The sequence below is a fragment of the Polyodon spathula genome, chromosome 3, assembly GCF_017654505.1.
Source record: "Polyodon spathula isolate WHYD16114869_AA chromosome 3, ASM1765450v1, whole genome shotgun sequence".
In the NCBI taxonomy this organism is placed as follows: Eukaryota; Metazoa; Chordata; class Actinopteri; order Acipenseriformes; family Polyodontidae; genus Polyodon; species Polyodon spathula.
In genome coordinates, this window is record NC_054536.1 from 93,006,322 (window position 1) to 93,031,110 (window position 24,789).

At 38.5% G+C, this 24,789-nt stretch overlaps 1 pseudogene; it reads right to left on the minus strand.

The window, feature by feature from the left end:
- Positions 1-203: 203 nt before the first annotated feature.
- Positions 204-23,665, minus strand: LOC121309620 (annotated as a pseudogene).
- Between the last annotated feature and the right edge of the window lie 1,124 nt (positions 23,666-24,789).

Consider the following 24,789-nt stretch of genomic DNA (forward strand, 5'->3'; position numbering starts at 1 on the left):
AGGGTTAGATTCTGCACAAAGGGTTTCATTGACACGTAAATGGTTTATTATGAGACATTAGCGGTTGCAGAGGATTTGCAAATTCATACAAATCGCCCCTCACAGGAATGCTTAATAAAAGCAAACCATCATCGTGCACAGTGACCTTTCGAATTGGTCTCATCATCCTAAACCAGCTGATCGTTTGCTTCTCACTGGATTCATTATTTAGGGCCAGGGAAAGTCAGAGTGCCATTGCAAAACTGGCGCGTTACAGCCTGCAAGATTAAAATGGCTTCCTTCACTGCACAGATAAGGAAAAAAGACAATGAAAGTGCACAAGAGAAGGAATGAAAAAAAAAAGTTTTCTCCTGGTTGTGCAGTCAGTACTCACATACCAAACCCTCTAAAACTGACCTTTTCAACAGAAGTATTTCAGAACGATATAATTCTGAAAATATCACTTGCCAAAAGAGACGACTATGGACACATGGACTGTAATGCAGTACATAAGAAATCTGGTACATATTGCAACTTTATGTACAATTCCTTATTAATAACCCAACAGCAAAATGAAACCAAAATGTTACCCATGCACAGGACTGTGTAAAATGTAAAGGCAATGAAATTTAAAAAAAAAAAAAAAAACAGTTTCCAGAATTAACGGTATCCAAATTCAGAATTCAAAATTGCATAATATAGTGCTCGATACAGTTCGGTTGCAAATGAAAATGCATAAAAACAACTAAAGATTTTTAAAAAATGCATCACAGTATCTAAAATTGTTTAATGATTAACTTTTACATTACCATAGCTTGTCTCATTCGCTTTGTTTCTGCTGCATCTTCTTCACTGAAATTGGAGGAAGCTCTGTGTAACTGCACAAATAAAGACAAACTGATTTGCACATACAAGGAAAAAAAATGGCCTGTGACGGATAATCAAATAAATTGTAATATTGAAGAGATGGGCTTTGTATCAGGAAACTGGTGACGGAGTTGGAAATCGTGTGTGATGGTGTGTGATGGGTAAGTGCATTAATTTTTTTATATATATATATATATATATATATATATATATATATATATATATATATATATATATATATATATTGGGGAATTGATTTGTTTCTTAATACAAGGATTTTAAAACGCGACTGATGTGTATCTGAGTGTCGTATATCCGAGTGCTGACTATAGATAGATAGATATCTAAAATGGATTGTGAACATGAAAGTAAAATGGATATTTGAAAAAGCATGCAAAGAGTGCCTTAGATTTTACCCAAGGAGTTTCTAAAATATTGAAAAAATGAAGTCGGCATCTCAAATGGTTCATGAGATTTCTATCAGATTTCAGCTGATATGGAGTGATGTCACAAGAACATATAACGATAAACTCCAAACACGAGCATGCTTAATGATGGAGAACAAACATAAAATGATATTAAAGCACGTAAGAAATGTAGTATTTTGAAATTGTTCGATTAAAGAGCATACTCACATGCACTGAAATACAAAAATAAATACAATCATTCAATATAAGCTACTCTATGCATTCAAACTACACTGTTTTTAAAAAACAAAAATCACTGGTTTATCCGAATGATTCATGATATTATTTTTGCACACACTGCCATGGGCTTCTGCCCATTCCTGTCTCTCAGCACAATGCCTCTGATCTGGGCTCAACAAAGGGGCGAAGCTGACAGCAGTGGCTGCTTCACTGACATCCAGCACTGAAGAGCAGGGACAAATGGCAAATTCATTATTTTCTGCTGCATTTTCAGAGGAGTAACAGTTTCCCCACATAATAACCTGTTAGTTAGGGAAAGGGGAAGGGGGAAAAACTCAATAACAAATGAAGTCATGACAGCCTTGAAAAGTCCACGATCCCTTTAAAATTAAAAAACATCACGTTGCAATAATGCTTCAACAGTGTGTCAGAAGACCTTTGTATGCAGTTAGATTATACCTTCATCTGCAATTACACCAGAGTTACCCGTTGGAAAGCAATGGCATATTATGGAATAGTAAAAGAATGAAAAAAGAAAAAATGACCCGTGACAAAATAAGTGCTGTCCGGGCTCCAGTCCCATGACCAAATGATTTGGCCGTGCACAGAGGTGATCTTACCAGTGTGTGCACAGAGAGTAAAACAAGGCCCTGTAAGGGGAAGAGAAACAAGACCTGGGAAGGGAGCGCGTTTTGTTGAAATGACTAACATGTTAGGTTAGGTCCTCGCATTAGATGAGATGATCGATCATCTACAATCCTAATTAACACAGTAAAATGAAATCAGACAGGAAACGCTGAGAGAAAAAAAAGAAGAAACGTACACAAATTATGGCTCACAACACACTTACAGAACAGTCTTAGGTAATATTTTTGCCCAACTTTTGCTAAGACTTGTATTTAGTAAGGATATTACATATATTGCATCATGTTTTCTTTTTTAAATTACAGTAACGCTAAAAGTTTATTTTGGCATAAATGAAATCAAATAAAACCTAAAACAACATTTTATTAAAGAAATAAAAATAAACAGCTTTTGCAAAAATCACCACCAGCTTCTACTTTTACTCATAAAACTGACAAACATAACTGCAGAGGACACTGGTGACCTTCACAACATCCCTGAGGTGTCTGGTAACAGTGACTGAGATGTCAGTGCCAATCTACTGTCCTGCCAATAAATGTGTTTCACACAGAGGCCTTTCATCAGCTGGCTCACCCCTGGCTGCTCACTCTGCATGGGCAAGCCCAGACATTTAGTTTGGATCACGGTGGGAGGGGATTCAAGCACCATTCATCTCATCTATTGCGTAGGGTTGTATAGCAGGGTCTATGGCAGTCCTATTCTCCTGAACTATTTCTTTTTGTTTTTAAAAATCTATAGATATAAGCAATTCACCAAACCAAGCCCTCTTCTATATAATAAGAAGCAATGCACTGTTACATTTCTTCTTGGAGCTTTAGTAACCTTGGAGAGGTTTAGTAGTGTGTGGACAGAAAAAGCCGCTTCGAGGCAGCCAGAGCCCAAACCTCTATCTAGAATCCAGTGCAAATGTCAGAGAGGCTTCAATTTCATTCAGGCTTTAAAATGCACAGATTATTTACAATGGTAAACCACATTAACTAATAGAAATGTTCATATCAACCCCCACCCCCTCCTCTCCTCTCCTCTACCCCTCCCCTCTCCATGCCATTTAGTGTTGACTAATCCAAAGTGTCGAGCTAACCAAGGGTGTACACGAACTCATACATTTACAGTATTTACAGGTTTATTTTTAGGCTTAAATACCAAAAGTTAAAAAATGTACATTATACTGAATTAACTTGGTGAACAAAAACAATAACAAACAACCTAGTTTCACACAGAAATCAAACGTTGTTGATTGTTTCGCATGCAGAAACACATGCTTTAAAAGCTCTGCTGACAAGCTTGTTATTCCAAATAAACCGAGCTTTAAAGCCAATTGAATGAGAAGTCATTTTTCACTTCTCACTCATTATGAACTGACACTGTAACCAGCTTTGAATTAAGCGAAGGTGTCGAATTATCCACCAGTTCGAGTTAACCGATATATCTATATATAGTAAACCGGTCAGCACTCACGGTCGTTCGTTTGCCCCTTTAAAAATGACGGACTATTTCTAATAAAACAACTAGCTCCTTCAGAGCTCTAAATACACATTTATGCAGATCCCTGACTAACTCGCAGCACAGCTAAGCCATTTACCTGGCATAAAACATACAATGGTGACTGCTCAGAAACAGATTACACCTCTTCTGCTTCCTTCTACTCCTTCTATAGAATACGAAGGAAATGAGTCGTCGGGTCACACTGACTGACTATATATATATATATATATATATATATATATCACACGCATATATTTGTAACGGATGAGTCCTGATCAGAACCTTCTCCCTCACCTGTGATATAAATGCTTTCTTTCCAGTTCCAGTCTAACCCCACTGTAACCAGTCAGCACTTACAAGCATCAGAGTGGCCCTCATCTTTCTGCCTCCACAGAGAACAGGTCCTGTCTCTAGACACTAGCAAGAGGAACCTGCTGTCAGGAGAGAAGGCCACCTGAGTCACTGTGAGGCTGTGCAGGGCCAGGCTGTACAACTGTTTCCAGCTGGAGGTGCTTCACAGGAGGATCACTGCATGCTCCTGCTTAGAGGCCTTCAGGGGCAGAGAACACACAGGGCCTGAAACCGGCACTGGAGGGGGGGGGGGGGAGGGAGAGAGAGAGAGAGAGAGAGAGAGAGAGAGAGAGAGAGAGAGAAAGAGAGAGAGAGAGAGAGAGAGGAGAGAGAGAGAGAGAGGGGAGAGAGAGAGAGAGAGAGAGAGAGAGAGAGAGAGAGAGAGAGAGAGAGAGAGAGAGAGAGAGAGAGAGAGAGAGAGAGAGAGGGGGAGAGAGAGAGAGAGAGAGGTGGGGGGGGGGGGGGGGGGGGGTGGGGGGGGGGGGGGAGAGGGAGGGGGGGGGGGGGGGGTGGGGGGTGGGTGGGGGGGGGGGGGGGTGGGGGGGGGGCGGGGGGGGGGGGGGGGGGGGGGGGGTGGGGGGGGGGTGGGGGGGGGGGGGGGTGGGGGGGGGGGGGGGGGGGGGTGGGGGGGGGTGGGGGGGGGGTGGGGGTGGGGGGGGGGTTGGGGGGGGGTGGGGGGGGGGTGGGGGTGGGGGGGGGGGTGGTGGGGGGGGGGGGGGGGGGGGTGGGGGGGGGGGGGGGGGGGGTTTGCTACCCGAGTTGTGTTGTGCTTTACTGGTATGGTAGCACATGTTTCAAGCTATAAAGAAGGTTTTAATACAAAAAAAAAAAAGTGAAAAGCTTTTATTGGTGGCAACAAGCACATGGTTGTTGAACTTTTAGTATGATGACGAAGTGTGTATAGAAATACCATCACAATTGGACAAGTTATAGATATAGATGTAGAAAAGCAACATATGCAGGCATCTCCACTACTGAGTACCCATATCAACTGGGATGCACATCCCACAACAGGAAATACAGAGAATAGGCTGCTGTTGCACAATGCTTGTTAACCTTGAAAGCACAGCAATCAAGAAGAAGTCAGAGACTTTAAAGAGCCAGGGTAAAGCACATAATGGTTGCCATGGTTAATGTTGTCACCGCAACTGGAACTATTACTTAGTACGCTGTAGTGCATGAAAAAGCACTGCAGAGATGTAAACATTGTCACTGTTGTGCTCTATGAAGTACAGAAGACAATGACCATGTACTGCACAGCCCCGAATGTGAATTGTATACACAATCACATTGAGTTTATAACGAGCGCATGCATGAACTAACAACATAAAACAGAAGGTTGTCTATTATGACAGACAGTACCTTGCATGCTGAGGCCTCCATTGTTTTGGCGCAATTAGAAGCCACACAGAACATTTCATAGCCCTGTCCATATCTGAAAGCACACACGCACACAGTATGAAGCACTTTAACATATACATACATCCTTATTGTAAGACTACGGGTACCGTATCTGGTAATGTACACTACACAGCTACTACAGGCTAAAGAGAATTTGCATATCATCTACATTTTCATACATGTCCTACCTTTGTTATATCCTCAATCATTCTCTATTGCTGTTTCTGCTTAGGTCATTTACAGTGTATTTACAAGGCCAACTCCTGAGTCTGCTGGTAAAAAGACCTCTAAGAGCTGAACTGGTTGGTAAATGACACCAGAGGTGTCTAGCGTAATTGTGTATCCCCTCTGTGAGTAACGGACTGTTAACTCACAGGTGCAGATGGCACAGAATTAGATTGCACAGCCCTCATGGTCTTTAGTAAATAATGACCCAAGCAAAAAACAGCAACAGAGAACCAGAAAACACACATAATCCTGAAGGGTGCTGAACATGTACCTGTGAGAAGTAACATATTTCAAAAAAATGTAGACAGTATAAAGTCTCTAGCTTAATGTATTCATTGCGCTTTATTTGTCATTTTAGTTTTGGTTTCTGCTTTATCCCATTACTTCACATGACAAATAGAGCAATTTAGACTAGTGTACATAGTTTGAAATGATTGTTCTCTGGATAGCTTGTTTTATTACCACAGAAGCAGTGCTGTCTAGCCGCTGCACCCTACTTCAATTATTCTTCCAACATAGCCCCCAGTGGACATCACAAAGCACACCGGCTTGGGTAGAGGCTCACTGGGTATATACGTGCTGCTATCGATACACTCTTGTTGTTTCGTTTTTTTTACATCAGATGTATCAATTTCCACCCCAAAAAATAAATTAATTAAATTAAGCCATAAAGTTGTTTTTGTCAAAGTGGATAACAAATAGGATTTCCTGGTACCTTCATATCCTACTTCATTTTCTTATTTATGCCTTGTAATGAGTTCCTCGTTAAGAGTTTTCTAAGGGCTACAAAATGATGTTTGAACTCAGTGGGCTTAAGAATTTCAGTTTCCAAACTACAAAAACCAAGGCAGACGGTGTATTTCAGTTACAGTAATCATCTAGGTCAGCTTTTCAGAGACTTACAGTTTCTGAACTTCAAGCCACAGTGCTGTGCAAAATAAAGAGTAAAATTAGTACAGGTCATGAAAAAAATTCAACTAACACAAGACATTACAGAATAAGAACAACCTTAAATATTGAAATCTGATTAAAACAAGTCTGTACATCCTAGAAACACACACTTCATACATAATATATCTAGTAGTTGTATCATGCTTTCTCCATCAATATATTATACATTTACCATTGTTCACCCTGGTTTCCCACGGTTATTAATATGCTTTACCATAACTCGTTATTCTTTTCAATGCTTTCCTATGCTGTCACTGCGCTTTATTTCACTTTGATATGGTTTTACTGTGGGGAACTTTTATAAGGGTAAGAATTCTGATATCAAACAAACAAATGAGTAATCAGGACCAAATGGAAGTGAATTTGAGAAGAAACATTGGTATTGCTTCAGTGGACTTAATGCCACGTTCCACGACAAGACAAAACCTGTGTAGAATAACTGCTGCATAAATAAATGTGTATTTTTCATATATATAAAATCTCCAGATCCCATGCATCATTGTCTAATCTTATCAATTGACTTTTATTTTTCCCTGTTTTGTTTTTTCCTCCGTCTACTTATTCAGCCTTCAGATTCTGAATTGTATTATTCTCAAGCGTGTCACCAGCTGTCTGCCTTGCTTGCATCTTCATGAAGCCCACGGCCACATGCATTTTAAACTTTCTAATTAGAACATCCCTATGTTCTAATTCTTATTTTAGATTTCAGAGCTTTTAGAGGCACATCAACGGTAATCACTGCTGCAAGCCCCCCCGCTGTGCCACCCTAGTGCTAGAATCAGTCAAATGACAAAGTCAAATGAAACCTGCTGAATAATGTCACATTAATATATTGAATTACATACCACTTTGTAGTTTAATATACTTAATGAAAAACTGAAAAAAAAAACAGAAAAATCTGACATTTTTAAATCTAACCAGAAATACTGTACTACTATTATGGCAATATCATTTGGTAGTTTCTATGACTACACAATGTTAAATAAAATATCTAAATTATGTTCATAGCACGTAGGTTTTTTTATTTGTTTTAATTATGTCTCAATCCTAAAATTCTAGGTGTTAATTAATTATGTCTCAATCCGAAAATTCTTGGAAAACCTTTGGCCATAGCTGTAGCGTTCCACTAATAACTTGTTTGCATAAATGATTTTTACAATTTCTGATTTGTATAAATAATAAGATCAGCAGATTGGTTCTCCAGTAAGTTGTGAGACGTGTTAGTGTATAGGGTTATAGGAGAGAAAACCTCTGTGTATGATGGCATATCATTATGTGAACACCAACAAATGTCATTACAGTATGATTGCAGTGTTTCTGCGTGAAAGGGAGAACTCAATCAAAAAAATAAACGAAAAAAAAACAATCTGCACTCTACTGGCCTGTTTTCAAACTTCCAATCATAGAAGAACACCCCCAAAAACACACAACTGCATTAGTGAGAGTCAGAAAGTTGTGTTAGAATTCCAGTGGCCTTAATTAGATCTCATGCACAATTCTATTCACTGGCATTGACTGGCAAGTGAGTGCTGCAGCTCTACCTTTGAGAACGGCTGGCTGGAAGTAGGACTCACTATACTGAGCAGATACACCAGAGAACTGCTCCTCATCCACCAGGGTCTGAGCACTCTGGTCACCTGTGAAAGAGAGGAGGAGTAGGGAAGAAGAAAGCATAAAGACAGCTGTACTGAAAACTAAAATGCTTAGCTTGACTGGGTATCTTTCCTGTGTCGCTTCCTTCTCCAGGGCCAGGTTATCTATAAGTCACGGTGAAAAGGATGCTGTATCATCCCGAGCATGGTAAGCTAGTCTCAGACTGGGGTGAGGGGTAATATTTTTGGATGGTGAGTCACTGATTCCATTGCAAGGAATGTAACTTCAGGAAGTATTTGATAAAATAAAAAAAAAAGTTAGATCCTGGATAACTAAATTTATTTTAAACTTTTTTCAGCCTCTTTTTAAATACATAAATAAAATAATGGATTAATTTCTGTTATATTTAAAGTTAAACAGAATAAAAAAAAATGTAGGTGTGTAGCAAATGAAGGATACACCTGTAAGACATAAGGATTGGAAATACACATCACTTTAAACCTGCTTACTCAGTAAACAATACTTTTGCCAACAATTAAAAAAAAAGACTGCAGGGCAGATGAGACAAAACTACACATGATTGCTGCAGACCAGCAAACATGCGACTGACATTCACGCTTTTTAGCAGCAAGTCACAAACCAGCAACAGCAGCTCATGGGCCAGTGCATGCAATGACAAAAGAGCTGTCTATGGATGCTGCATTGAGAAGAGCACAACACAACAAGAATTAAAATAAACACTAACAAAAAGTGACGGAGCGTACCACACACAAATATGCTTTGGTTCAAATAGAAATTTAAAATAACACAAAGTTTGTTTGTCAGTAAAAAGGCAGATGTGCTACGTTACAGTTTTTGCACAACACAGTAAATGCTGAAACCCTTTCTAAACTAAAATGGTACAAACCAAAATCGTTAGAAAGAGGTGGGCTGTGGATGTCCAAAAATGTCACATCTACAGGCAATATTAAAAATAGCACCATTTAGATAATCTGCTGGCTCGCTTTTTAGTTTGATTTGCCAAAGGCTGAATTATGTAAGGTCAGAAAATTAAAACTATGGTTTCAGTGAAACCTCTAGCACACTGCTTAAAGCACTCAGTTGCACCTCTCTCCACCGCCAGACACACTGCCTTGGGAACTTGCCGTAACGCACACTGTGAGGTCAAATCTGTACTCATGGTACACAGCTAGCTGGTCTTCTCCTTACTAACCTAAAAGCTTTTAATAAGAGAAGCTTCCTGAGCTTCCTGGCTTACTCAATATTAATAATAATAATAATAATAATAATAATAATAATAATAATAATAATAATAATAATAATAATGTCTTCACAGGTATTAACAAAAACAGCACCAGTGCATTGCTGTAGCTATATATAGCAAGCAGCACATCAGGATTTTCAGCAACTACATTATTTAGTACATTTGATTCTTCTCCTTCCTGGTCTTCTAGTTCAAACATAAATGGAAACATTATTCCATTAACTAGCTTCATAAAAACAAGGTGCTGATGTTGAGGTGCTAAAAAGCTTTAAAAAAAAAAAAACAGCACCTTTCAAAAAGTATTATAGGACTCATAGATAATTACTATATGACCCCCCCCATCCCTATTTCCTATCCTCCATCCCCATTGTGATGACGCAAGTGAATTCCTATATCGATCCACAACACTATGTTTCATGACCTGCTAGGACCGATATAATACAGTCCATTTGCTTTCTAGGAGAGATGTTACATAGAGAACATAATGCAATTGAAAGGAAGAACAAGGAGAGAGTGATTAATAAATAAAGGGAATGCAACTGATAAATATCCGACTTTGAAAGACAGCCTTGTTTGAAAGTCCCAGGGAAGGTATGCTGGCACCTTCGGGAAGACAACACCTTCCTGGAGGAGAGAAAAAAGGGGAGATTCATAAAAACATACATTAAAAAATGTGTACTGCATGGGAAGAAAAAATGAAAGTTTCACAACCTAAATACAACAGCTATAATAGGTGACATGCAAAAATATAATTGAATAAAAACAATAAAAAGCAATTGTGGCATTTATAAGTGTAATAGCATACAAATAATTTGCTGACAGCCAACAGTTACAAGTGTTGAGTAAAGCCAGCAGCTTCTCCAGTGACAACCCAGGGATGTTGCTGAAGTTTTCCACAGTTTTCCTTGGAGCGCTGAACACCTGGAGAACCTTCTCGTCTGCCGCGGAAACAAACTGGAAACGTCCAACCATTACGAAGCACTGCATGACATATCTGTGAATCTGCGGCCGGGAAATTTCATGCCAAGAACATTTTTTGTTTGTTTTTTAGTTCTGTTGTAGCATAATTGTAATATTTTTTTTTTTTTAAAGTCAAAATCTAACTTTGAATTGGAGAGATTAAAATGATGAAAATAAAACACTTGAAAAGCTGACTTTATCCATGCAAGTGTTTTATAGATAATGCAAGTCTTTGTGCATTATACTCCATTTTGACTGACAGGGATAAGCTGATAACTGGAAAGGAAGAAATCTTAATTCAAATCTAAAAGAATGGACAGTTGTGGTCACACTTCTTCACATCATTAAGTAATAATTAGTAAAGGAAGCATTTCCAGATGGATCTTTAAGGGCACCGTAAAACTTCAAATAATTGCAGGGTCTCAAATAATTGCCTGTCTAATAAGCGCCAGATCTGCTGGTAAATGTTGTAAATAAACGCCGGAACTCTGTCATTGAAGCTGTGGAAGATGAGGATCTTTGCGTAATGAACTGTTAATAAATGACAGTGATGAAAGTGACTCTCAGGATTAATAAATAATAATCATAGAAAACGTAATTTAAAAGTAGGCCTACATGTAATAAATATTTGTTTAATGCAGTTATTACGTTATTAAAAGTTTTGAAAATTTTAACCATGCTGAAAGTAGGTCAGATACAAACCTCTTGGTGTATTTAATGTGTTTTGTTGTATTAACAATGTACAAGTTTGAGATTAAAATTATTTTTGATAATGATACTTATTGTTTTAATTGTTCATTTTTAAAAACATTTTAGAAGTTTTATTATTATTATTATTATTATTATTATTATTATTATTATTATTATTATTATTATTATTATTATAATTTTGTTATAAAACAAAACTCTTACTTAGTTCCCCACTGACATACAACCTTTTAACAAAGTTGCTGGAATGTTTAAATTGAGTTACGATGTTGCTACCGGGTTGTGTGTTAGCAGCTTCTCAATGACCGCATGAAGCATGTAAAGCTAGTGATCTAATATAAACACCAGTGTCAAGGTTATAAATAAACGCTGGAGCTGTTTAATTGAAGTTTTACAGTACTCTTCTTAAAAGGGGAATGCCTTATGCATCAATGCGAGTATTTTGGAAAATTACTGCTGCGCTGCTAGACAGACCTACCTCAGTGTAGTAAACAAACATTTTCACACAAAATCTACACAAAAGAAGAGAAATGGCGACATCGAAGGCACAAGGACCTATTTTCTAACTAATAAACATTTGTTTTTCGTGTCTGTGGATCAGATGCCCGCGACAGGAGCTGATTTTATTTTGCCTTGGTCGCCACCGTGCAACAGTGTACAGCCCCATATTGTGCCACATGACCAGGGTACCTGGGACGAATAATGTGAATGCGTGTTTTTTTCTCTTTTTTTCCCTCATGTTCCCTACATGTTTCATAGTACACTGTCAGATTTGAGCTGGCCATGCTAAAATATTTTTTCTAAAAAGCGTCTCTCTTTTTCTGTGGTTTTTGTTTTCTGTACTAAACAGGGTGAGTCTCAAACTTTTTAACTTTTTTTTTTATGGAAGCCTAGTGTGTGCACATCCATTTCATGCACGGCATGCACCTGTAAACTTTCTAGTTAAGAGTTATAGCCACAAATCTACAACATTAAAAAACAGGCGAAAATTGCTCGGACCCTAGTAAAGTGTCACTGGCTGCGAAAAAATGACTGCGACTTTTTATATACAAATAAACTTCCTTGACTTGAAAAAAGTCTTAAACGATGCAAGCAAATTCCTACTTGGTTTGATTGAATACGTAGTACACAACGAGCTTCAATATGAAAGCTGAAAATGTATTTCAATAAAGAACAACGACGCATTTTTAATAAGAAAAAATAAATCCTAGCCTACTCCACTAAAGTAAAAACAGACTTCTGTTACTTTGAAATACCACTGCTTCAGATTATTACTTCGACTTAATAACAGCATTATTTAAATGTGGGTGTTGAACTTAAACCCGTTTATGGCCCCAGAGCAACCTGACCCTACTAACTTCCTTATTTAAAAAATAAATAAATAAATAAATAACCGTCTAGCTATCTCTTGCGTTTTTGTTTTAATGCGTATCATTTAATTAGTAGAGAATAAAACTAACAACTAGCTGGCCTATATTTAATTAATCATTTTTTGTAGTCTCCACAAACTGCCCAAATTAATACCGGACTTCTGGCGTCTTCTGAATGACATTTTAAATCATTTAAAAAGCAAAACCATAACAAATGCTTTTGGAATTTCTACACTAATCGACAACAAACTTTCACCAATGCTTAATGCAGTCATTCATCCTTATTGTCAACAAATGATTTTAGGAACACATCTATCTTAGAGCTCCTGCTATTCAGGGTTTTAAACAAGCATTATCCTACAGGCACTGCAACACATGGCCAGTTGCATGACTGCCCAGCCCAATGCAAAATTATGTATTTTCCTGCAAATTGGGGGTACTAGGCAAACGCCATTTCTGGCGCTTGTAGAAGTGCAGGTTTAGTTACATGATTAGGGGGTGATGGTTCATTACAGACATACAGTATTACCTGGTTCTGGTTTGCTCTTCTCCAGGGAGCATAAAGCCTTGTAGTCTGGTCAGAGCTGACACTCAAAGATCACCTGTCGAGGATATAAATAACACAACAGACCATCAGTCCTGTGGAGGAATGGAAATAAGACTCCCCTTGCATAGCAGTTTGATGCGTTCCTGATTTTTCTAGGAGTTTAGAAAGATTCACCTGAGTGTTTTACCTATACATTGTGGCTAATTAAAAGCCTGGGTGAAACTGCTGTTAATAGGGGCGTCTTTCCATCCCTGCTGTGGTTCCCAAGATGCAGTATTCAATACCTCTGCCAAGTTATGGCTTACATAATTTATGGCAGACACTGGAGCTTATTGCTTGATGTCATAGATATGAATTTCATTAATGCTGCGTAAAGAAAGTCGGAGCAAAAACACATCACATATACATAACAGCTGTCAAAAAGGTGTGATATAGCCAACACTCAAGTGTTATTAACTGTTGGAAAGGGGAATGTTAAAGATGGGTTCACCTCTTTAGAAGGATCCTGGCACCAAAGATGGAGAGCCCCATGCAACGCGTGAGCAAGAATCATCACTCATGACCCATGAGGACTCATCTGGCAGCCATAAAATCCCAGCGTGTTTCCACCAACCTCCCCAATGCGGACCTGGAAAGGCAACACAGCTGTGATTTCAAAGAGCTTCTGGGTTATCAATTCTCCCAAAAATGAGCAACAAAAATAAAGGCTAGTAAAGGTTAATGATTCTCAATATATTATTTATTTATTGACATTTCTTAAATCTTGGGTAAAGAAATTTTTGTTCAACAAAGCTTTAAAAAAAAAATGAGAACATCTGCCCTCAGAGGTCACGGGCAATAATCTACTACCATTCATTTACAATAAACTAATTGCACATAAATACCACGAAACATCAGATAATGGACTTGAATAGCATGTTTCAAAATGACAGGCATCTTTACCGTCTAATTATGAAAACCCAGGAGGCAAAACTAATGCTCTTTGAGGCTTTGTAACACACTCTTTCTGCTCACTGAAAATGCACACCCCTCAGGAAGCATTCTTTAGCAAACATCTAGCTTCAGACTACATCAATAACACCAGCACGAGTTCAGTGATTATTTATCGACAGTGGTGCATCAAGAGTATTCACCTCTTGTAATGAACTACAATGCACTTGCCCTCCTTCTCCATTACTTAGAAATAAAAGCTAACAAACTAGTTGCACAGATTCAATTAGGGTTCTCAGTACCACCCACAGTGGGGTGGTGGGGGGCCCAGAAGATAAATTAACATCTAAAATATTTTGAGAATGCTAATCATACTTCCAAGTAAAATTAGATATTCGGTTAACTGGGATAACTGTGGCATTGCAATAAAAAAAAAATCATTTCTAATGGGAATTTTACTGAGCAATGGATCAGTGGGAATTATAATTGGCACTCCCCCAATCACTAATATTCATGGTTAGTTTCTTTTATCATCAACACATGTAGTTCAGTCCCATGTTTAAATTTACAGGGAAGATGTGCTCTCTTGCGTCAGGACATTGTTGACTTTCCTTGTCTTCCGTCACTATCGGTCCAGAGAGGGCTAAATTTCATTATAAAATGGCTTAGATAAATTAAGTGCAGTGATTGGCTGAACAAGATCAGATGACCGTGTGGTAATAATTGTCTCCGAGGCAACCAGTAGCAGTAACAATATTGAAAAGCTGTCTGAGAAATCACCACGCAAGTTTCACTCAGCATGTAATATACTGTATATGCAGCAGAGGCTTCTACTTACTAAACAAAATAGCGCCTTATAAAACTGACTAGCGAGTATGCCATATTTAAACTCGACACAACAGATACATCTCACCACTACCCTCCCATTTCAGAAACATATTTAAAACAAAATTTAAATCTCTCCTGCTCTCTGCTGACACAACTGTTGGGCTTTTAAACAAGGTTGGGTTCGGTATAGCATTCTGTTGTGCTCACCGCGGACGGGAAGGACTGCAGCACTGCACAAACTGACACGGGAGCCGTTTAGTCCACATATCACCTAATGCTGGTTTACAATCTAGGGAAATTATGCCGATTATTGATTATTGCCAGAAATTATTGTTCAGCTTCTCTTGAAGACCACAAAGCCTTGAGTAGGATAATTTCTTACAAATAAATAAATAAATAAATAAAACACTCGGAAGCCCCTCCCTCGAGTGCCAATGCAGTGAAGTGTTTGGGTGTTCCATGAGTCCTCCCTCAGATGTGGGAAATCAATCTGCTTTCAAATCACAAATGTCATTTCATCTCAAAAATGTTACTACAAATGGCAATGTTTATGGCAAATAAAAAAAAGTACATTTGTTACAATCAAAATATGTTACAATCAAGCAGTCTTCAGGGACTATTTTTTCTCAGTGGAAGGATACATAATATACTTCTTATTTTTTTCCTTAAAAAAGCCAGTTTGTGTAAAGATCAATTGTCAGTCAGTTTCTTAGCAAAACGTTCAACCTTTTCAACATTTTTCTAAACAGCTGTTCTTGACAGTTGGATTCCAAGTTCTGGGGCAACAAAGTGGAATTTTAAAAGCAGAACAGTAAACACAGTGTATGAAAATCAAAAGGCTCTGCAAGAGTTCTTTGAGAAAATCCAGAATGAGGATGGTTGGCATGATGGATCAGTTCTGCAATCTTATGAACTGGGAAAGATTTTCTTTACTTTTTAAAGTTTTTTCATTCCAACATCTTGCAAAAGCGAAATTCGACTGCAGTAGCAATTAAACACTCTCTGGACAAATTCGCTGAATCTGTGACAACATTGAAAGAAAACCTTGTGTTGTGCTGAATTTGAAAGTGTAAAAAGTGTTGACATTGCTTAAAGTGCTGGAGGAGAACAACCTTCAGGGAACCTTTCAACTGACAGAGATCACCCTTACATCCCAAGTAACAACAGCGGAATCAGAGAGATGTTCAAGTACACTGAAACATATAAAGACTTTCCTGCACATACAATGACCCAAGACAGACGCATTTGGTGTACTGTCATCGAAAAGGAGCTTATCCGCAGTGTTCTTGACTTTAACCATCAGGTCATAGAAGTATTCGCTTCTCAAAAAACCGAGGCCAGTTCCTTTACAAATAAGGCAGGCTTTCATTTAACATGCTTACAATGTTAATATGTACAACACGCCCTTTAACTGAGCACAATATTAGTAAATTCTGAAAAGTAATGTTGGTTTTAATAGCTCAGCCCCTCTAGTTTCTTAACAGAAATGCCAACTTCTCAAACGAGAAAATAGTAGCGTGTGCTGAGCGCCTTTGTTTAAAGATTTTTAATTTAAAGATTAAATATTCAACCTCAAAACTTTATAAAAAAAAATAATAACACCTCAAAAAAGATTTAACATAATGTTTTATATGTAAATGTTCACTACTCTGCAACTATCAAAACACAAAGTGCTGCATTGTATCCAATAATTAATTCATTCATTCATTAATTCATTAATTAAAGCGAGTTAAACCTCAAAACCCATTTGCACAAACATACAGTAATGGGGAGCGTCAGATTGTGCTTACAGCTAGTGTTTCTTTGTACCTATGTGAGTGATAGGCATGACTCCCACCATGTTTCACAGAGAAGTTTGCCTAGCAGTAATCACAAAAGACATGAGATTGAGACACTATTTCTTGAATGACCATTCTGTGCTAAATTCATCTCGATCTTTTAAATGGAGGAGACTGACATTTTTTATTTGATTTGTGATTCCAATAATCCTATTCCTAAAAATCACAGAGCAGTCACTGTAAATTTGTTCAAAATCACGGAGGAAGGGAGAAATGGTGTCTGAAGTCACAGGGATGAAAATTCAATTTTTTTTTTAATACAATATACGATAACTACATAAACATAGTGATTTATATTACATGAGAGTAGATGTTAAACGTCATGCTGATGTGAGTATACTAATGTGCTCCATCTGCATCTCCATCCATTTGCGTTGTTTTCCATCTAATGATGTAGATATCCTTATGTCTGGTGTTGATTGCTGAAGTGTAATGCTGGCTCCAGGGATCAGCTCATTTTTCCTCCCCAGCGCATCAGCACACACAACGGCTGGGATACTGGCTCTGGGGATCAACCCAGTGCGGTCTCCCCAGCGCATCAGCGTGACAACTGTCTGGATTGAGCCAAGTAGGGTACATCTCTGGGGTCTTCAAGTGGGTACCTTCCATCCTCGGTGTTTCGTCGACTAGCCAACAACACCTCAAGAGGGCTCAACAGTGATTCTGACGTCCCAGCATCAACCCCTCCCCCCCCCATCCCCCACTAGTTCAGCCCAGCTTGCTTACCTGTACATCAGCATTGCTTTCTTTCTATTGTGCTTGAGATCCCCATCCAGAATTTTTCCGTCTCAACCACAGCCAGTTGCTGCTCCATTCTGCTGCTTCAGATAAATTCTTCACTGTGCGACGCAACTCTTGGCCACTGAACCCGACATCTCTGAGAAACTGGGTTTGCCACAAATCCTCGACAACCCACCTCCACTGGGTAAACTCGGATGCTCCATCCTTGCTGTTCCACTTCAGCAGCTAGTTGAGAACACTGAAGTTTTTTCCTCTCATACCTCATCCACAGCATCTTCCCATGGCATGGTTAACTCTACCAGATGAAAAAAGCATGCTGATCCAGACCACAAGACAATGTTTGATCGAAGGTTAGTGGTGGCAATCTCAGGTGGAAAAATAAGCCGTTGACCAACATCTGCCAGCATCTTTTGGTCTCTAGCAGCTTCCAGTTGTCCTGGGTGAGGCTTGGTATTAACATCTTTTCTTGGTGGTTGCTCTCCTAGATGGAGGAATATTGTCTTTTGTGTGTAATGCTTTGATGAAACTGGTGGCAACTTATTGGTCAGGTTACGCTTGTCTTCCAATGCTAAGGCCAAACATCGCAGCACCTGGTCCTTGGCTAAGACTCACCTTACATCCTGTCAAAATGTGCCTTAATGTTGCAGGTGATGAACACAAAGGACATGAGGGATCCTCACCCACCCAGAGGTTTAGGTTCTGTGGTGATGGGAGAACATCATATGCTGATCTGATGAGGAAACTGATCCTGCTCTGTTCCATTGTCCATAGGTCTTGCCAGCCAATCTTGCGTTGTTCCATACTCATTGTTCCCAGCTCATCCATTCTCCCTGCTTGGCCTGAGAAACGGCCTTTACACACCTGATCCTCTCCTCCTGCTTTTGCACCTCATTGACTACCAGCTTCCTCTGTTGAGCGACTGTTCCCTTGTGCCATGTGGGAGGAGCTGAACTGAGACCAAAACCTCCTTTTCCATGCTGAACTTGCCCCATAATATCTCCGATTCGAAGGGCAGCCTTAGCATCTTCCACAGCTTTCTTTGCTGCCCATTTTCTTCCAGTTTTCAACACAGGTGCTGCCTCCCTTACGCATTTGTCGCGTGAATCTACTAATGTCATTTCCAGTCAGACTTTGGCAAACTTAAACTCCTCGGTTAGAGCAGAGATTGGTAGCTGCAGTATTCATTTACCATAAAGTTCACAGTCAGTGGCCACAGCAGTCTTGGCAGTAGACCAAACTGAAAGCACCAGAGTTTCAGTACCATTGTACCATCTCCTAGACTTTTCACTGGCTTCTCGGACACTGTTGGTATTGCCTCACCATTAATGTAGAACCTTTTATCTACTACTTTACCTTTAATTATAGAGATGCTCCTTGATTTAGCAGGCTTGAATTGCATTCGTGCCCATTCAATGTTATTGGTTAATTTGCCCAATAACCGATTAGTGCAGGCTACTGTTGTAATCATTGTTGTCATGTCATCCATGTATGCTTAAATTGGTGCTAGTCGCATTCCAGAAGTCAAGCGCTCTCCTCCCATTACTCATTTTGATGCCCTTACTTTCATTGCCATGGTTAAAGCCAGTGGAGAAATGGTACATCCTGCCATTATTCCAACTTCTTGGCATTGCCATGTAGTGCTGAATGAATACATTAGTCTGTTTATATAAGTAGGAAAAAAAGGAATGTGAATCTAAATATTTATTTATTATGGTTTTCACAACAGGGTTCAAGTTTTAATCTTGTAAATCGGTAAACTGCACAGCATATAGAACTATAAACAAAAATGTTTGTTTTCATAACATTTGGTGGGGTTTCTACAGACAGCAAACAAAAACTGTTGGTTTTTACACACCTTTAAATAACATTTGTGTGCATCTGTTGCTTCTGCTGTGCTACAGTTTGCAGTTATTTTACGTATTGGTTTGTTTGCTTGTTTCCATATTATTCTGATACAGCATGTTGTACATGTTATATGCCATCCTGGAGAACCGGTCATCCACAAGTACATTTTTTATGCAGAAAATGATTACAGCAAGAGTTGTGAATCTCATTTCCATGTATTTCCAGAAGGGCAAATATCGCATTTCATTTCACTGACAATTTCGTAGTAAGCACAGTATTCACGCTGTGATAAACAGTTGTCTTCAAACAGTAGAATGGTCTCAAACACTTCTTTCTCAGCTATGCTGAGATACTTCACTTGATTTGAGTCAAAGACCCGAGAGGCATTGAAAAATGCAGCTGCAGGTTGACAGAATTGGGCAGTAGAGTTGCACTGCATGTATGTTTTTTTTTCAGCGCTGTCAACTGATTTAAAGTGTGAATGGCTACATTGCAAAGTAGAGCAACCAAGCTAGATCAACATAATTAGCTAAACCGTGAAAAAAAAGGGTTTTTTTTGTTAGGTGGAATCAAAGTTGTGTTGGTAAAGTTAAACTAAAATCACGGAATTCGTAATCAAGTGACTTAATCCCAGCCTTACTGACAGTGATAAGCAAGCAAGTAAACGTGTGATTGTAATGGTAGCAAGGCGACATTTGAGCAGCAGTTTCTGAAGGACCCATAAACTGGTTACTAAGCAACCTGGCTCAGAGCTTTTAGTATGTCAGTTAAGACACCACAATAAATTGTCAGTGAAATACAGTATTATTTAAGAACAATTAACTCATTAAAAACACACACATGGAATTGAAATAATGTTTTATAAACATTCATGGAGTCTCCATCATTTTCTTAGTTAATAAAAATTGTAGTATTATACCCCTTCAATGCAGCACTGTAGAACCTCCAAAATAGTAGCTGCTACTGCCAAATTGTAGAAGTTGGCATCTGTGTTAGGCTACCAGTCACCACTGGATAAAATGATACCTATAGTATACTTTACTGCTTATACGTCCTTTTTCAGTCAAAATAACTGATCATAACTTACTGAGAATTTACGTAAAGAATTTTAAAAATGAATTTAATCAAGCGAGAGCTAGATTTTTTGTGTGTTTTAACCTACAAGTATAAAACATATCAGGCTTAGCTCTTTGTTTAATTAGAACACAGGTTTTGTGTTTCTACCTAGCAACATGACCTGAATGCCGCAGATCCTGAAAAAATAAATCGGGTTGTTTCAGTTAAGTTTGTGTGAGTCACAAATGTGGCTGTAGAATTAGGCCCTTCTGCTAATGCCTGTCCCCGAAGTATTTACAGTGCTGATGCAGACTGACAGACAGACCCTACTGCTCCTCAGTAGCCTTACTCTTCAACTGCACTTCAATGTGTTTCAATCCCTCTATGCCTTCAATTAAATAGAGGGCTAATTACAAGGATGTATTTTTCTCAGCAATTTCTTGAACTCTGTACTGCTGCCAGCTCACCACTAAATTTTACCAATTAAGCAAATTATCGTGGCGAGAGAGGGCAATTTTGTATCTGTTATTTAAGCCAAGGGAAACCAGTGGGCACTTCGATAAAACCAAGTGCATCCACGCAAAGTCAAAAGTCATCACAGGGGCTTTGTTACGCCCAGCAGCAGCAGTTGCACCTTATCAGAAGTTGTACGACTGTTAAAAGTAGAATTGACTTCTACTTTATTTTTAAAAGCACACATCACACATCATTGACAAATAGAAAACCATAACTTTGGTGTGATTTGTGAAAGGCTTCCCAACCATGTACAATTCCAATGTCAAACTCACAATACTGCATATATATATATATATATATATATATATATATATATATATATATATATACACACACACACACACACACACACACACACACACACACACACACACACACACACACAGCTGCAGACAAAAGTATTTGAAAGATTAAGTCGAGATTCAGATTTATAATAAAACAACAAATTATTACACAACATGTATAAAATGAAAAATAACATGCAAAAACTAATTTCATATTTTGACAAAAGTACCGGTATTTGGACAATCAACATATTTGATATGAAACCCATTCATTGCTAATTATTGACAATTATCATGATTGAAAACCAACATCTGATGATAATTATAAAATAAACAAATACATAATCAGCAAGTGCTGGAAAATAAATTGGAAATGTGTGATTCTTAAAACGTTTTAAAGACCTGTCATATAGAAAAAATGTATACCATTCAGAAATATAACAAAATGGTGTGTGCATCTTGTCAACCAAAAAGTCACTGTACTAGCATTGTTGGGAGTACGTGTAAAGACTATGGGATCTGCAATGTCTGCAGTAGTGTGAGCTTCGACACTGCTGCTCAGCAGAAGCAGGGTGTACTCACTTGCTCCAGCCACACACCCGGCTCTTCATCAGGAGACCACAGGATCATAGTTTTATCCATTGAGGCAGACAGCAGACATATTGGCTGTTGGATAATGCCACCTACAGGAATAAACCAACACATGTTACATAAGGAAAAATATAATTTAAAACAGAGGCTGTCTGATATGATTTTTGGCTGTAAAACCAACAAATACGACCCAGTTTGATGATAAACAAGATTAAGACATTGATAATTCAGGACATCAAGTTTAAATTGCTGTACTGCTGAATGTTTAACCTAGTGCTGGAACAAATATCCAAATTGTCGAACAGTATTTTTTGACATGTATTTGGAAGTTGCGCGAAAATGGCGGGATCAACACAACAGCTCGAGCCTATATATAAAAGTTTCAGACAACAAAAAGCCATCTGGGTCAAAACAGTGTTGTGCTGCTTTAGAGCGAGTCAGAATCTCATAGTAGAGAAAAAACGTGAGCACGTCATTCTGAAATGCATTGCTTAAACAGTACCCAACTTGCTGGAAATGTTGTGTATATATATATATATATATATATATATATATATATATATATATATATATATATATACACACACACACAGTGCCTTGCAAAAGTATTCAGACCCCTGACCAATTCTCTCATATTACGGAATTATAAATGGTACATTGAAATTTCATTGTTTGATATTTTATTTTTAAACACTGAAACTCAGAATCAAAAAATTACTTTATCTCTAACTTCTGTAGAATGCTCTTTGGTCTTAATTTTCCTTCAGATTCACAGCCTTACCAATGATCCTTCAACAGTGGGGTTTTTATCTAGAAAATGTGACAGTAACTTTAATGGTTCACAGGTGGAGGCCAATGGTAAGTAAATTGTGTCCTCTTTAGGGCAATTTCTTTCATCGGTGCAAACTGGGAGCTTCCACAGCACAGGGGTTGAATACTTATGCAAGCAAGATATTTCAGTTTTTTATTTTTCTTAAAAATATTTCCCAACATAAAACCAATGTCACCTTACTAATTGATTTTGAGTTTAAGTGTTTAAAAATAAAATATCGAACAGAACGAAATTTCAATGTACCATTTGTAATTCAGTAATATGAGAGAATTGGTTAGGGGTCTGAATACTTTTGCAAGGCACTGTATATATTTGCAATTTTCTGTTGTGTGGAAAGTAATAAACGAGAACAAAACGATGAGTTTTTTCCCCTTCACTTATCAACGCCATTTCCACGTTTTGTTTTATTTGAAGTGTTTAAAGTTAAATCTCAGTTCTCGTTTGCTTGTTCAGCTACAAAAAGGCACAAGTACACCTCATGTTGTTACTTTATGAAAACGTGTCTCTGCCCACTGTTTACTGTGAAGAAACAGCAATGGCAAGGAATGAAAAAAGTGAAAAAATAAATAAAATGCGACGTCAACTTTATGTATTATTTATTTCGGGAATAAACAAAACAGTGTTTAACTTGAACTGCTATTTGGCATCCTTGGTTTTGTAGTTAATCCAGTGGGGTAAAGCAAGGCCTACACAACCTATTCTTTACTCCTGGGATATTTGTCTACTTTAACGTGTTACATATTTAACATCTTGCTGTAAAGTAAAGACTCACACGCAGGGTCCACGCCCCCTTCCTCTGCTGCTGTGCTGTCCCTGAGCAATATAATGACTTTTATTACTTTTTAAAAATGAAGAAATATCTGAACAAACATTTAAATTATGAGCGAATATCTGAACATAATTCTGTGTTCATCCCAGCACTAGTTTAAACTAAACTCAGAGCCTTTATGATTTAGTTTAAACGGTCATGGCAATTTATCCAGTTTATTTGAGCATGCTTTCACTATGCTTTACTACACTATGCTATCATGCTACTATTGCTGTAAATTACTTATATATACTGTTTACTTTTAGATCTTGTTCTCCAGCCCCACACTCACTTTAAGAAAAGGAGTCTACCAGTGAACTCTATACACCAATGTTTCGTGGGCTGCCAACAGAGTCTCCAAGGTAACTGCAAATGATGTGCAACAATCTGTAGAATGCATAAAGACAAGTCTGTTTTATACTGCAGAGTTAAGTGCAGTGACTTAGGAGTAATTGTCCACTCCTTCAGTGCTTTTGTAACCCCTTGACTGCCACCTGTAATTTTGTTTTTTCCCTTAATGTACAAAAGTGAACCCATTTTGTTTTACATCGACTTTTCATTTTTAATATAGATCCAAAGGGACTAAAATTCTTAAAGCGTTTTGGCTGTTTACATTGTTTTGTGAAGTTAATCGCTGGCTCCTGTCAGTTCATGTTGCTTTATTCACTTTAAGGAACTCACTTTCTTTCAAAATGAACAATTACAGATACGATTACTGTGCTTTCATTTACTACACGTGGCAGTGGCATTGTATATGTGAGTCCAATCTTTCCTTCACAACTATTTTATGACAATCAGTTTGTTTACTTTCACAATCCCCGTCCACACAGAAGCATGTGGCACAATGCTAGAGTTGAGCTGACGGGACAGAATGACCACAACTGAACAGAGTGCAGTGCAAGTTCAGTGCACAGCTCAATCCTTTGTAGAATTACCAGTTCTTGCAATAGTTAATTAAAACATTCAAGGTTAATTCAATGGAAGTAATTACATTTTAAAGGAGAGTAGAAGGTCCTATCTTTTTGCATTGCTCGAGCAGGACGTGGTACATTAAGTGGCAATCAGTGTACCACGTACAGTTATGACTCACTGTGGCAAACTGGTTGGTAAGGGGAACAAGTGTAGTGGTGATGCGATGCAGGAGTGACAGGCAGACAACGGTATTTCAGTGAAAAAAAAGGTGCTTTAATTATAATCCAGGTCTGGTAACAAAAACACAAGACGCGGTCACCAGTCCTGGGTGCGTGCAGACGTGCAGGTGCTCGGTGCAGACACAGCTTGTGTGGTGTGTAGTGGTGCTCCGGATCGTGCTGACCCTGGCGACAGCTCCGGAGGTGTGCTTAACTGTCTAGTGCTGAATACAAAAACAGACAGTTACACGGACAGACACAACAATACAAAACACGAACACAATCCACTCTGAGAGCTCCTCTCTCAGTCCTTCTCTCTCTCCAATTGTTTAACCCAAACGAAGGAGAAGATCAGCGTTACCCTGGCCCCTATATGTAATCCCGCATGATATCG